Here is a 14973-nt window from a genome sequence, read left to right on the forward strand (position 1 = left end):
GCAAAGATGGCAATGTGCTTTTTTTTTAATAATTAAAAAAACAAAAAAAAGTGTGCCACAATCTTCTTTTTAGACTCGAAAAAAGTGTAAGTCACAAGCCTAAAATGCCTGAGAAACGATTACACAACCACTTCGACGGCTGAGAAACACAAGAGGAAGTGATCTCGTCTAGCCACCCGATAAATGTGGCTTCAAAATAAAACGCGCAGCCTACTTCCTGTGTTTCTCAGATCTTCAACTGCATTTTCCCCCTTTACCGTGAACATTTTTAAACACCCAATTCCTTCCATCAGTAATACCGTTGAAAAGAACGAAAAAAACAATAAATGCCAGAGCACGTGCTGCCTTTCAAAATAAGAGTGCGTTCCCACGTCCTGTCCCTATTATAGCGCACAACATCACACCATTACATCTGGATTAAAAAAAAAAAAAGTCCAGCTGTTTTTGCTAAGAATATAACGTTTTGAAAACATTTACTTTAAGTTTATTTCTCATAACAAGGCATTTTATCATAATTTCCGGCCTGCAAGCCGCGACTTCTTTCACACGCTTTCAACCCTGCGGTTTATGCGGTGATGCGGCTAATTTGTGCATTTTTTCTAACGGCCGCAAGGGGGCACTCGAGTGGAAAAGGTAAGAGTGAGACTGGTGGAATATATGTGCCGAGCAAGTGACTTTTACCGGTCCGGCGCTTTTAGTACTGCGCTAGCATGTTAGTCCCGTGGCTCAGTGATTTTTACCGGTATGTTTTGTTTTTTTTTTCCTAACCGGCCCTGTTACCACGGCACTAGCATCAGTGTTCTGTATGTGCCGAGGAAGTGACTTTTACCGGCCTTGTTAGCACTGTGCTAGCGTGTTGCTGCTGTTACTGGCGTGTCTCAGTGATATTTACCGGTAAGTTTTATTTTAACCAGCCCTGTTAGCGTTAGTGCAGCGCTAGCATTTGCGCTAGCGTTAAACTCTTTCTGTATACCGTGCATCTTTGTAAATATCGCATGTTTCAATGTGGGCACTTTGGCTTTTACACAGCTGCGGCGTATGTATGTACCAAATTGTATTTTCCTTTACAAATGTGTGTGTAGGCCGGGAATTGCGGTAGTTCTTGAGCCATTTAGCAATACGTACACATGAAATACATTATACAATGTAAATCTGCATGGTTGTACTTCGACGTTGGAAAATTCACCAGATAGACTTGAATTTAAATTTCGTTAAATTTCCTAAATGGCTATTCCCGTTAAAACCTGCAAAAGCGTCCTTGAAAGTAGGTGCGTAGCACAATGTTCATAGAATCAACAACAAGATAAAAATAGTTCCATTACTTTATCTTGTAATTATCTCTTTTTATAAAGTACAACATTCTATCGTTGATATTTAAAAAAAAACTTTTGGGTGATTCTGGAACGAATTGATGACATTTCCATTCATTTCAATGAGGAAAAATGATTTGAGTTAGCAGCGTGGTCACAATTTTTTTTTTTTAACTCATATATCACAACACCACTGTACTTCATAAATAGGAATACAAATCTGTCAGCCGCAAATAAGAATAATTGGGCCTTACGGAGGGCGTGTAGGAAAAACAAGAACGCGCCGCCGCTCCAACTTGCCGTGACGCGATGTTGTAACGAGCGCGACGAAATCTGAACCGTCGCCGTCCGCATCGCGCACACGTGACGAGACGCGCCCCACCGGCAGCTCGCCTGCTGCCGTCTTGTTTACGTCAAGACGACTCCTCCGAAACCGGGCCGGCAGGAAGTGCCGGTTCGCGCTTGATTTGTTTTTCCTCTCCCGCCACAATGAGATCGCTTTTGTTTAGCTTTATTTTGACAGCATTCATCTGTTTGTGTTCAACACCTCGCCCAGACACTGTATGTCATTTTTTTTTTTTTTTTAGGGTTACTCTTTTAAGATGATAATATCTCCGGTTTCTCCACCAAGTTTTCACTTTTGAGAGATCAAAACTGGTTTGCCTTGTTGTAGCTAGTAAAATAAGATCCAGATTGGAGAAGTGTGACAGATGTGAAAAATAGATTTCAAACATCGCGATAAGCCTCAGGGAGGGTGTGGAAAGATCAATCAAATCAGATCAATCAACAGCGTGCTTAATAATTTTATTTCTGGAACTTATTTCAATTAACAAATGTAGAGAAAGTTTTACTTTTCCAATTAAATTGAATGAGTTTGCCAATTATTTAATAGGAAAAAAACCAAGAAATTCATTTTAGATCATTTAAAATAAAGTACCAATTGTTTCATGATAACATATTAAAAGAGGAAAAAAAATTCTTTTATTTTAAGCTTTATCATTTTTTATTATTTTTTTAATCTTAGTGAATATTTTCATTTTGTTGTAAATAAAATAATGATAAGGGAAATTTTGCATGCATTTTACATGTATTTTATTGTTCAATTAGTTTTGAAAAGAAAATCTTAAAATTCAATTGATTATAAATACACTTGAAATCTTAAAATTCAATTAATTATAAATACCTTTAAAATTCGAATAAATAAAAAAATTAAACTTCATTTGCAGCAATGTAGAGATTGTTTTTCCTCTAACTTTGGTTTAGCAAATTGTAGCAATTTCTACATAGATTTAACTTAATAAAAAAAGATAATAGATCTAAATCAAAGGTTAATATTAACAAAATAAACTTAGATTACGTTTAAGATTTTAAATTTAGTATTATATATATATATACATATATATATATAATAAAGTATTAGATTATAATAAAATAAATGTATTTTCTGTATTAAATTGAGACTTTTTTTTAAATTGATCATAAATAATACAGTTGAAAAAAGGGTAAGAAAATTGCTGAAATCACCCATTTGCATTTTAAGCATTTCCCTCCCAAATTTGATTTATTAAATGTGCTTCATTTTTTTTGTATACTTCATTTTATCTCAAATAATTTGTCCTTTTTTTTGTCAAAAAATATTAGCAACCCAAACAGCATTATATATAGATTTAACATTTTGTATATAAATTTGAATATTTGGTTGATAATTACAATGAATCAAATTTTATTCACCTGTAAATATATATATATTTTTAAATGAGCATGACAATTGCATAGAATGTAATTTTATGCGGATTCGGCCTTCCTCCTAAATTAGGTATTTATTCATTTGGATTTCTTTTCATTTCTTTAATTAGTTAATGAGTTATTAGAAAAAACAATTCAATGAGGACGAGCCTGTTTATCACGTCGACAGAGCGCGTCACATCGGAACAACAAAATAAACGCCAACCGGGAACTCCTCTAGAGTGCTTTGTACGCACGCTAATTAAATCATCGCCTTACAAGTAACTTGCAGCGCAACTTTTAGCCTACTAGCATGACCTTAAGATGGCCGTCGATACATATTCTGTATCCTTGATGTTCGTTTCATAAAGTAAATTTACCATAAATTTCAACCAGCTGAGTCACGACAGCCACTAGTGTTGGATCTGTGCTCGTAAGGGGTGTGGCCTAGTGAGTGAAACTTGGTCCGCGTGTGAGCGTCTGGGCGTGAGTCGTGGTCTACAGCAGTTCTCGTTTTGTCTGTGCGTTTGACACTTTCATAAAGGGTTGAAGGGACATCGGGAAGTGCGCCTTTCCTTGCCCGCACTTGTGGGCATCGCAGAAAACAATCCCGTCACTCGAACGACGCTAATCTGAAGCGCTAGCGTACCCTGTTAAATTTTGAATCAAAGCACAACGCAAAAAAATCGACCCGGCGATAGCTCATAAGTGCAGTACCGGCGAGCATCCACACAAAGAAAAACCACATTAAAGGAAAAAGACAACAAGGCACACAATCGACCCTCGTGAGCGCCACGCTGTCGCTAAAAAGCACGAAGCTTGTCATTGTCACCTTTCATGTTTTACGGCCTACAGGCATGGAAGCAATCGGAGACGCTCGGGACGCACCCGAGTGATGCGTCAGCTGTGGTGCAGCAGGCTCATCGCGACGTTTCGTGCTCAAGTGTAGCCGCAAAGTGTTCGCAGTGCTTCGATTCATCCCCGTTTTGTTGTTGTCGATTATCGTCACTGGCGGGGAGGCGGTGGGGGGGTTGGGGGAGTGTTTTGGCCTGCGAAAAGGACTAGAAATCCCTATTTTCACTTTTTTTTAATATATTAATTTAACAATAATATCTTTTGAAAAATCTAGGTTTTATGTAATATGTGCAGAATTTTTAGCTAAAAAAATTGAATCTATTTTAATTTTTAAAATTAATTCAATTTATTTATGAACAAAAATGATTCACTGTCCAGCACTCTTGTGTGCCTTGTAATTTTTTTTTGACTGTTTTCTGTACATGTAGCGACATCTAGCGGTAGTTGAAATTCGTGCATTACACTTCTGTGGCCGCCCACTGGAGGTCACCAAAAGCTAATTTATTGTCATGTCAACAACTGCGCTTGAATGTAAATGGTGTCTAATGAAGGTAATGAATAACGGACTTTTGAAAAATAGATGAAAACATTTTTGCCATCGTGTATTGAAAATTTAATGGGCCAAAAAGTTGTTTTTTTTCCTCTCTCTTTTTCTTTTTTTTTTTTAGCAATTTTAATATTTGGGATTTTTATGATAGGTCATTTGGGAAATAACAAGTAATCGAACTAAGAAAGGAAGGAAAAATGAGCGCATCTCTTCCGTAGCTTTTCTGTGCATATATGAATAAGTGGCAGTAAGGCAACTGAGTTATGATTATTTTTTTATGATTGCATGTTGTCAACATGGATTTGCGTTCCTACTCAGTTCCTTCCTTTCTTTGCCAGTTTAAATAAGTGATTAATCTCTCAATGCAATTTTGTGCGTGTGTGTGCGTGTAATTGAGTTGTGAGTCAGCTCCAATTTAGTGGATTAAAGCTGATCTGCGTGTGTTTACCGCTCAGTTCGAGAGCGCTTTGACCCACTTCTGCACCCACAAACCGGACCCGCATGTCCACACCCGGCCGGCGTTAAATTAGACACGGACCGACACGACGAACCGAAAACAAATCTATTCCAGAGGGTCCTTCATTTCCGGGTGTCCCAGTTTGAGTTTGTTTGTTTTTTGGGGGGTCCATCCATTGCCGCTTATCCTTATAAGGGTCACGGGGAGTGCTGGAGCCTATCCCAGCAGTCAACAGGCAGGAGGCGGGGTACACCCTGAACTGGTCGCCAGCCAATCGCAGGGCACATGGAGACGAACAGCCACACTCACAATCACACCCAGGGGCAATTTCGAGTGTCCAAATTCATTTTGCATGTTTTTTGGAATGGGGGAGGCAACCGGAGTGCCTGGAGAAAACCCACACGGGCATTGCGAGAACATGCAAACTCCACACAGGCGGGGCCGGGATCGAACCTGGGTTCTCAGAACTGTGAGGCCAACACGTTACTCGCTGCCATGAAGTACAATTGTGTCAAAATTTAAAAATGGAGCGATGATGGTACTATGATCCCTTGCGTATGAAAGAGATTTGTTTCGAACAACATAACTATATATATATATATACTGCTGTTTATGTAACATGGTTGTGTACAGGCTACAGTAGATGTTGTTTTCTGATCCTCTCCATTTACTTAGTTGCTTTGCCGCCACCTTGTGGCAGCTCTGCATAATTACAAGCCCCAATTTAGGTGCGGCGCGTCGCTTATTTTTGGGGTCGTTCGCTAATGATGAATGATGACCACTTTCATGATGTCTACTTGACCAGTGGCGTTAATTTATCGGAAACTGCACGTTTATTTCATTCGGGGGCCATTTTTGCGCCGTTCCTGTCGGTGGTTTGTTCTCGCGGTACTCCCCCCCCTTTTTTTGTAGCGCGTCGCTTATGTAATTCAGATTAATGGTACCCACGTGCACGCGCTTTAAATAATTTCTCAGTGGTGCACTGTAACAGCGCGCCAATATTTTTATAGCCGCGCCGTGCCGCAAAACACGGCGGCCTGGCGTGACCCCGAGCCGGAAGGATGAAGAGCGCAAAAGGAAGTCGTTGACGCTTTTTCCGAGACCCGACAAACTCAAATCTTATCCAATTGTGACTTTTTCTCTTAAAAAGTGATTTTTTTTCCCCCCCTACATGAGAGCATTTCAATTGTGTGTGTGTGTGTGAGAGAGAGAGAGAGAGAGAAATTTCAATTGTGGATGTGTGTGATTTTTTTTTTTCAGTAGTGTCTGAGAGGATTTTATTCGAAATATAGAAATATATCAGAGGTGTGACCAAAAAAAAAATCCATAGTGTGTGAGAGCAAATATTTATTCAGTGGTTTAAATGAGAGTAAGTGTGAGGGAGCGTTTCATTAATATGTTGAAAAGGAAATCTGTGAAAGTTGTGTCGTTTCATTATCCAAGCCGCTTAGCCTCACAAGGGTCACAGGAAAGGTGGAGCCTATCCCAGCTAGCTTCGGGCGAAAAGCGGACTACGCCCTGAACCGGTCGCCCGGCAGTCGCAGGGCAGATATCGACACCGTCACTGAGCGGGAATCGATCCCACGCTGCCCGCACCAAAGGAAGGCGTGTGTACCACTACACCACCAGGCTATAAAAGCTGTGTGACAACAACAAAAAATTCTGTAGTGTTTGAGAGAGGCTTATGTCTAGTGTAAGTGAATATTTTTCAGTGTTTCAGAGGGTTTTATTAGTGTGCGTATGAGTGGGGGGAGGGGCGGCAGGAATGTGTGTGAGAGTTTTACAACTGTCTGACTTTTTCAGTAGTGTGTGATGGAGAAAAAAATCACGTGTGTGCATGTAGATGTGAGAGTGACAAACTTTTTTTTTTTTAGTTAACTTGAGCGAGAGTTCAAGTGACAAATTTTTCATTCGTGCTTGTGAGAGTGATTCAGTAGTGTCTGATTTGTTTTCAGTAGTACATGTGAGCAAATCATTTTTGTTGTGTGTGTGTGTTTCAGATGTTTTTTTGTACTGTGTGAGTGAGCTTGCGTGTGATTTTTTTTTTCTTTAGTAGCACGTGAGAGCAAATCATTTTTGTTGTGATGTGTGTGTGTTTCAGTAGATACATTTTTTTGTGTGTGTGAGTGGGAGTGTTTCAAACTTGTATTTAAGTGACAAATTTTTCATTAGTGCTTGTGAGAGTGTTTCAGTAGTCTGTGTGATTTTTTTTTTTTTATGAACGTGTGAGCGAATAATTTTTGTTGTGTGTCTGCGTGTATGGGAAAAATTACGTGTGTGTGTTTCAGTGGATATTTTTTTTGTAGTTTGTGAGTGGGAGAGTTTCAGACTTGTATTCGAGTGACAAATTTTTCATTACTGCGAATGAGTGTTTCAGTAGTGTGTGTGTGCGTGTGTGTGTGTGAGGAGGCAGAAATCACGTCTGCGTGTGTGTTTCAGTATATACATTTTTTTGTAGTGTGTGAGTGGGAGAGTTTCAGACTTGTATTTGAGTGACAAAATTTTCATTCGTGCTTGTGAGAGTGTTTCAGTAGTGTGTGTGGAGGGGGGGGGGTCGTGTCTGTGTGTGCGTGTATATGAGGGGGAAAAATCACATGTGTGGTTCAGAAGAAAAAATTTTTTGTAGCGTATGAGTGAGAGTGTTTCAGACTTGATACATTTTTCATTAGTGCTTGTGAGAGTGATTCAGTAGTGTGTGTGTGATTTTTTTTAGTAGTTTTTAGTTTTAAGTACGTGTGAGCAAATCATTTTTGTTGTGTGAGCGTGTGTGTGTGTGTGTGTGTGTGTGTGTGTGTTTCAGTAGATACATTTTTTTGTGTGTGTGTGAGTGGGAGTGTTTCAGACCTGTATTCTATTGACAAATTTTTCATGAGTCCGGATGAAAGTGTTTCAGTAGTATGTGTGTGTGTGTGTGTGTGTGTATGAGGGGGAAAAAAATCACATGTGTGTTTCAGAAGATGATTTTTTTTTGTAGTGTGTGAGTGGGAGTGTTTCAGTAGTGTGTGTGTGTGTGCGTGTGTTCGTGTATTCGCGTATGAGCAAATAACTCGAGTCGTACATTTTTTTGGGAACCTTTCAGTGGTGTGTGAGAGCATTAATTAGTCCTTCTATGGGATTCGCATGCCATATAAGGAAAGGTGAGCTTGTTTTTTTGCTGCTTTGGCAGTTGCATAAAATACACATAAAGACAAATATGTAAGACACAAACACGTTTTAATTGATGAAGAATATATGGTAATTGTTTGGATTTTATCAGTGATAGCTGTAATATATGTAAATGTGTTTATTTTATCAAATAAAAAATGTAGCTCAACTTGATTTAAATAAGATTTCAGTGGATATTAAATAATTTTAATAAAAGTGAAGGCTGGATTTGAAGCTCTGCTCCTGCTCGTGGCTGATGTGGTCACTAAGTTATATTTTTGATTTTTTTTTTAATGTACTAATATTGTCATAAACTAACTCCATGGGGGTCATGTGCAGTGCACGGCGCAGTCGAACAGTTGGCCACTTATTAAAATGTATTAAGAGCATCTGGATGGTGAATAAAGGGGAGGATCAAAGTGGCGGCTGGTGACCGAATACATTATCTCCCCCGACCGCACTCATAATGGGCAGATATGAAATAATCATCCTCTCTCATGTTGGAGGAAGTGAGCCGTCTCGTAGCTCAACCCCGACAAGTGACGAGATGAGACGCTTCGCTTGTACACAAACGGCTCGATATCGGATGAGCCGCCGTCGTCGGAGTTCGTGCCGCACTGACCCCCCCGTCCGACAATTCGGGAAATATGCTAATAAGATCCCCACCGACATATGCGTCTATAATTGATGCATTTATTTATGTTTTCTAGCGGGGTAAAACAATGGCAATATGTAGTTGGATCACAATGTCGCGGGGAGTGCCGGAGCCTTTCCCAGCTGTCAACGGGCAGGAGGCGGGGTACACCCTGAACTGGTCGCCAGCCAATCGCGGGGCACCGCGGAGACAAACAGCCGCACTCGCAATCACACCTAGGGGCAATTTAAAGTGTCCGATAAATGTGGGTGGAAACCGGAGTGCCCACCCGGAGGAAACCCACGCAGGCACTGGGGGAGAACATGCAAACTCCACACAGGCGGGTCGCGGATTCAACCCGGGACCTCAGAACTGTGAGGCCAATGCTTTACCAGCTGCTCCACCGTGCCGTTTAAATAGAACATTTCTAAAGAATTTCCAAAGAACTATAGAACTTCAGGACCCAAATCCTAGAAATTGCATTGTTCTGTAGAAATTCTATAGAAAATCACAGCCAAAGTTCGATAAAACAAGTTGTTCTGTACAAATTCGATAGAATTCTATAGATTATAGAATTTGTACAGAACATTTTTTGTGTGGGGAAATGTCAGTCAGCAGTGGGGGAAAAAAATAGTAAGACACACTTTTGAGGACAAAGGGTTTATTAGTACAAGCTGGATAAAGAATCTGTGTTTTGAAAATGTTGGCGATGAGTCAAGCGAGCGTCAACGGAGTGACCCCGCCCCCCTCACGTATGCGAGCGGGCTGCCCGGGTGTGCTCACCGAGCAGCCTCATCTTTTTTTTTTTTTTTATGGGGGGGGGGGGGGGGTTCGATTTTGGCGGACAAGGGACTGCTGTCGGGATCGGAGCCGGAGACAGCACTTTCGGGTCGGGGTTGGGGGGTTCGGGGGCGGCGGACGACTCCAGCACAAGTCGCCCCGAAAGAGAAGGAAAACAAGAGCGGAATTGGTGTGGTTCGCTCGCCCGCGGAAGTTCCACTCGGATTCGGGTACGTGCTGGACCTGCTGCCGTCCGGAGCTCCGAGACGTCTTGGTCGAGGTGAGCCCAAGTCGCTCTTTGCTAACCCAATATTGACCTCCTGAGGGGTTTTGTTGTTGTTCTTGTTTTCTTGATTATTATTCAGTCACTTTTCCGTTCCCCTTTTAACTAGTTTGGGAAAATCAACTACATAAAACTAGCGCGGAGCTAAATAAACACAAAATGTTGCTTGCGTGATTTTTAAAAAGAGATTTTCAACCCATTCTCAAACTGAGGGTGGAGGACCCAAAATGGCTCATGGGTGAGGTATCTGTTCGAGTGACTTTCATCCATCCGTCCATTTTCTTTGCCGCTTATCCTCACGACGGTCGCGGGGAGTGCCGGAGCCCATCCCAGCTGTCAGCGGTTAGTAGGCGGGGTACACCCTGAACTGGTCGCCGGCCAATCGCAGGGCACATCGACACAAACGGCCGCACTCACAATCACGCCTCGGGGCGATTTAGAGTGTCCGATAAATGTTGCATGTTTTGGGGATGTGGGAGAAAACCCAGGCAGGCACAGGTAGAACATGAAAACTCAACACAGGCGGGTCCGGGATCGAACCTAGGTCCTCAGAACTGTGAGGCCCAACGCTATTACCAGCTGCCACGAGTGACTTTGACGCACTATATTTGTAGTGAAAATGGGTTTAGTGGGTTGGCAGGTCGGTAGTTTTGGGTTTAAGTGGGGTACATACCGACACATTATTCATGTTAATATATTGAGGAGTTTATGAATATATCGGTTTGTGCTTCTCAGGTGCAATTTTTTTTCCAATGGTCATTTCGTCTCACCCGTCTCACCACTCCAAACGAGAAAATCGCTTGCGAAAGCTCGCTAAAGCTATAATATTGTAGTACCACGACTGCCCTGTGAGAGGCAGTAAAGTGCAACAGGGTGTCCAGACTGCTGAAAAAATACAACAACGTAGACTTTTTGTGAGCTTTATGTGATGACTCATTTGTGGTTGCGGCACTTTTCTTTGTCTTTCGTCATCGGAGCGGGTAACTTATGAGACACGCTCGACACAAACGGTTGCTCCTCCGTTTGTGGCGGTCGACGCCGCCGGCTTCGGCGAGCCAGCCGATTGGCCGTAATTCACGATGGCAGAGTCGGCAACATGGCCCAATTCGGACTTAACCTCCGGCATGAAGTTTAGTCATCTTAAATATTGATTATTTATTTTTGCCAGCTCCTGTCGTTTTCAAAAAATATCCCTCCGAACACATCCATCCGTCTCCGCAGGGTAATCGCGCGATATGATCTTTCATAGACATCCGAGAATCCGTCCGAAAGGGTGTGTGTGTGTGTGGGGGGGGGGGGAAGTTAAATTCTTCAACTTGTCCCGATTGGTGGAACGTTTGCACCCGAGTCGGTCTGAACGGGGTGTTGTCAATCTGGTTTGAAGTCGGTTTCCGCGTCGTGTTTTTAATCAAGCCGCTCGGCGTGTGTAACCAGACACGGCAGTATTAGCGCCACTCGCGCCGTGCAGCTGTCGGTGCACACACACACACACACACAAGCATTGTGATTGTCAAACTCGTGATCCCCTCCAGCTGTTTTCGGTTCCTATGAAAGCCAGGCGCGCTAATGAAGAGGTCGAAGGTCACCGAAGATGCCAGAGAGCCGCGTTTTGTTTTTATGATCCCCGGCCGGGCTTATTTTAATGTGTGGATTACTCCGGAGATGGGATGGAAAAGCCTACAACGAGGTCCGATTGGATGATGAATCCACAATCCTTCCGCGTTGAATCCACAACGCTTGATGCGATTGGTGGAAAAGTTTATGTTGGGCGGGGTTAAAATGATACCGAAAACAAATCGTTGGGGACAAATTGTGCAGTTTATCTTTTCCAGAGAGGTCAAACAGTCAGCATGGTCAACATGCCGTGTACTTTATTGCGTGTGCAGTGTGTTTTTGGGACGTGTGAGAACCCTCAACCTCAGAACTGTTCGAGGGATATGTTATTCACTGGCCCGCAGGTGTCAAACTCATGGCCCGGGGGCCAGATCAGGCCTGCCGCATGACCTTATGTGGCCCGCGAAGGCAAATCGTGTGTGCCAACTTCCATGATTTTTGTTTAAGACTGCATCCAAATTTCAAATTCAATCCATTATCTACCACTTTTCTGGGTCGGGTCACGGGGGAAGTACCTTCAGCAGGGACTACCCAGACTTCCCTTTCCCCAGCCACTTCTTCCAGCTCTTCCCGAGGGATCCTGAACCGTTCCCAAGCTAGTCGAGAGACATAGTCTCTCCAGCGTGTCCTTGGTCGTCCTCGGGGTCTCTTTCCGGTGGGACATGCCCGGAACACCTCACCGGGGAGGCATCCGAATCACATGCCCCAGCCACCTCATCTGGCGCCTCTCAATGCGGAGGACCAGCGGCTCGACACTGAGCCCCTCCCTGATGACTGAGCTTCTCACCCTATCTCTAAGGGAGGACCCGGACACCGTGGGTAGGAAACTCATTTCGGCTGTTACAAGCACTCCTGATTTTGGTCTTCAAAAGTAGTTCATAAGTAAGTAAGTTTCTTTCGGCTTGTCCCATTAGGGGTCACCACAAGCGTGTCGTCGCAGATGAAACGCTCGTATTTGTCCGGCACAGTTTTTACGCCGGATGCCCTTCCTGACGCAACGCCTCAGGGGGAGTGGACACCCCAGTGAGATACGAACTCACCACCCCCGGTTTACCAAGCCAATGCGCTAACCACTGAGCTATGTAGTAGTTCGTAAAATGTGTCAATATGATGATGCGATTAAAGATTTTTATGAATTCACGGTCATAACGGCCCCTGCACTCGTCCATCGTTCCCTCCGGAACTCGGTCTCCTTTCATCTCACCAACCCAAGTGTTTTTGATTCACTATTGAATTCACGGGACACAACAAATTCCCACGACGTATAACAGATATGAAATTTTCCATTCCAGTTTTAACGTACCGTAAACGCTGCACGAGCTCAAAGTCTTCCTCTCGGTTGTTACATCACCTCTCCGCGGGAATCATTCCGCCTCACGACCAGGAGACTCTTTATCAACCTTGGCCTGTCACCCGAGCGCAGGCCGGGGGGAGTGTGTGTGTGTGTGTGTGTGTGGGGGGGGGGGTCGATTAGGTAAGGTGGGACTCAAGGGGCAGAGACAAGATGGGGGATTTGTGGGCGCCGGTAGGAGGTGATAGCCGAGCTCAGGGTCGCAGCGGTTTAGGGGGGCGGGGGGGAGTCCCGATCGTCACGGACGAGCCGAGCGAGAACGCCGCCGCGGTCACGGTCAGTTCGACGTCGTAACTTAAGGTGGAGTCTTAAAACTGTCATTGTTGGCACGACCTATAGCCGTGTCGCCATTGCCAAAACCAGGTAGGGGGGGGGGGAGTCTTTGATTTTTATGAGTTCGGTGACGTAACCCGAATTTGTGGGCGATTCTCGACGTGCCGTAATCGATAACCTATGCTAATCCACCGGATTAGCACTCTGACGTGAAGTTTACTGTCAAGCTAAACATAAAACAAAGGAATAACAAACATTTGCCTTCAGAATTTCAGTTTGACTTAATGCTAACAAACAATGCAAAACAACGCAATAGACGGATTAACAAATAGCCTCACGTTGTTGTTGTTGTAACCTTAAAGGGCCGCTGTCATGAAATGCATTATTTTTAGTATGTTATTAATGGGAAAAAAAGGCAGTCGGAATGGACCCATCTGTTTTTTCACCACGCGTGATTTTGACGTTTATAGCTTTTTGTCACTCCCGCCGTGGAAATCCTCTCGAGGGATTTGTTTTCGAGAAGAAGCAGCAAGTGACGTTCGTAGCAGACGCCCACTCAAGCGGTCTCGTATGTTTCTACTAGTTTTACCTGCTGGAAGGTAGCTCGTTGTTCCTTCGTGTTAGCCAAACTTGCCGGCTCGTTGTATTGCTGGATAATGTTCGAACACTCAGGAGGATGGATTTACTCTTCATCATTTTCCAAAAGACCCGGTTCGTCTTAAAAAATGGATTGCACGGTGCAAAGGACGAGAAGAGAACTTCGTGGGTTCCAAATGACAGGTAGGTGTGTGTATAGAGATACTAAAAAAAAAAAAAACAAAACACGTAAGTCAGGGGTGCTAAACGTGTTGATGTACCCGTCGGCGCTGAGCACGGCTTCGGACAAGCCGCCGCCGGAGCCTTGCCTCGTCCGCCGCCATCACGGTTTCGGCCGGGGTGGGTCATTCCGGCGCCGAGCTCGGGTGGCTCACCGTGCCGGCGATGTTATACGTATTTTTCAGTACTATATCTATTTTATAATGGTTTTCGGCATGACACTGGACCTTTAAGCAACGGATATTTGAACAAAACTCGTAGAGAAACAATATAACAATACTCGCAGGCATACATTCTTACGCGCCGGGAAAAACGACTACTACTCCTACGACTTACTGAGGTGTGGCGACCGTTTCCATGTACGTAATATCTATGCGGTACGTATGTATGTATTGTACTGGTGGCCCAGAATCCGCAGCACAATGTCCATCAAATTGCATCGTATGAATGAATAAACATCCCCCAGGCCACCATTTTCAGAAATGGTATTTTCATCATGTCATCGAGAACATGAATGCCAGGAAACCCCGCCTCGCGCTTGGACTGAGTTTGTGCTCTTTGCAACAAATACCGGGAGTCGTTCATGCAAGCCAGTTTGCGCACTGCGTGTATGCGCGCTGATGCTGAGGGTACAATAACCGTGATTGTCTCTACTAGCTTGTTTTGTTGCCGTACGTTTGTGGACAAGTTCCAGTCGCGCCTGCGAGAGTCCCCTCAGCTGTCATGTGTCGGACATCACGTCATCGCTGACGGCTGTCGGAACGCTTTAGGGAACAGGCTCCGTTGCGTCGCGCTCGCGCAACACGCGCACGCACTCACTCGCTAATACGACAACTGCAAGCCGTCTCTTGTCGCCGCCTGCTTTCGGGGCGAGCTCTCCCGCTCTCACGGGCTTGTTCCGCGCAAGTCGAAGCCTTAACGCTCTCCGTATGCTGCTGTGATTGACGTTTAGCTAAATTGGGTCACGTTAGGAGCACCTCTCATTAGGATTTAGCGGCGCTCTATGCGGCACTAGTACGAACCGCAAAAGCGCAGGACTTGTTGTACACTTAATACGTCGTAAAGACAAAGTAATTCCTTTTCACGCTGTTTGGTTTGCGTTTTGTTTTTATCGTGCAGTATAAATTACGATGAGAGGGCGGGACGAACGGTGCTTATAAGAACGGCGTATATTGAATTTTATA

General features: G+C 43.8%; 1 protein-coding gene across 1 annotated transcript in view; it reads left to right on the top strand.

The window, feature by feature from the left end:
* The first annotated feature begins 9528 nt into the window (after nucleotides 1-9528).
* Nucleotides 9529-14973, top strand: part of lzts2a (leucine zipper, putative tumor suppressor 2a) — a 48564-nt gene continuing 43119 nt past the window's right edge. Inside the window, exon 1 of the mRNA XM_061836248.1 lies at nucleotides 9529-9732. The gene's annotated coding sequence lies outside the window, so the exon portion shown is untranslated. The remainder of the gene's footprint in view (nucleotides 9733-14973) is intronic.

This window comes from Syngnathoides biaculeatus, chromosome 12, assembly GCF_019802595.1.
Source record: "Syngnathoides biaculeatus isolate LvHL_M chromosome 12, ASM1980259v1, whole genome shotgun sequence".
NCBI classification, from domain to species: Eukaryota; Metazoa; Chordata; class Actinopteri; order Syngnathiformes; family Syngnathidae; genus Syngnathoides; species Syngnathoides biaculeatus.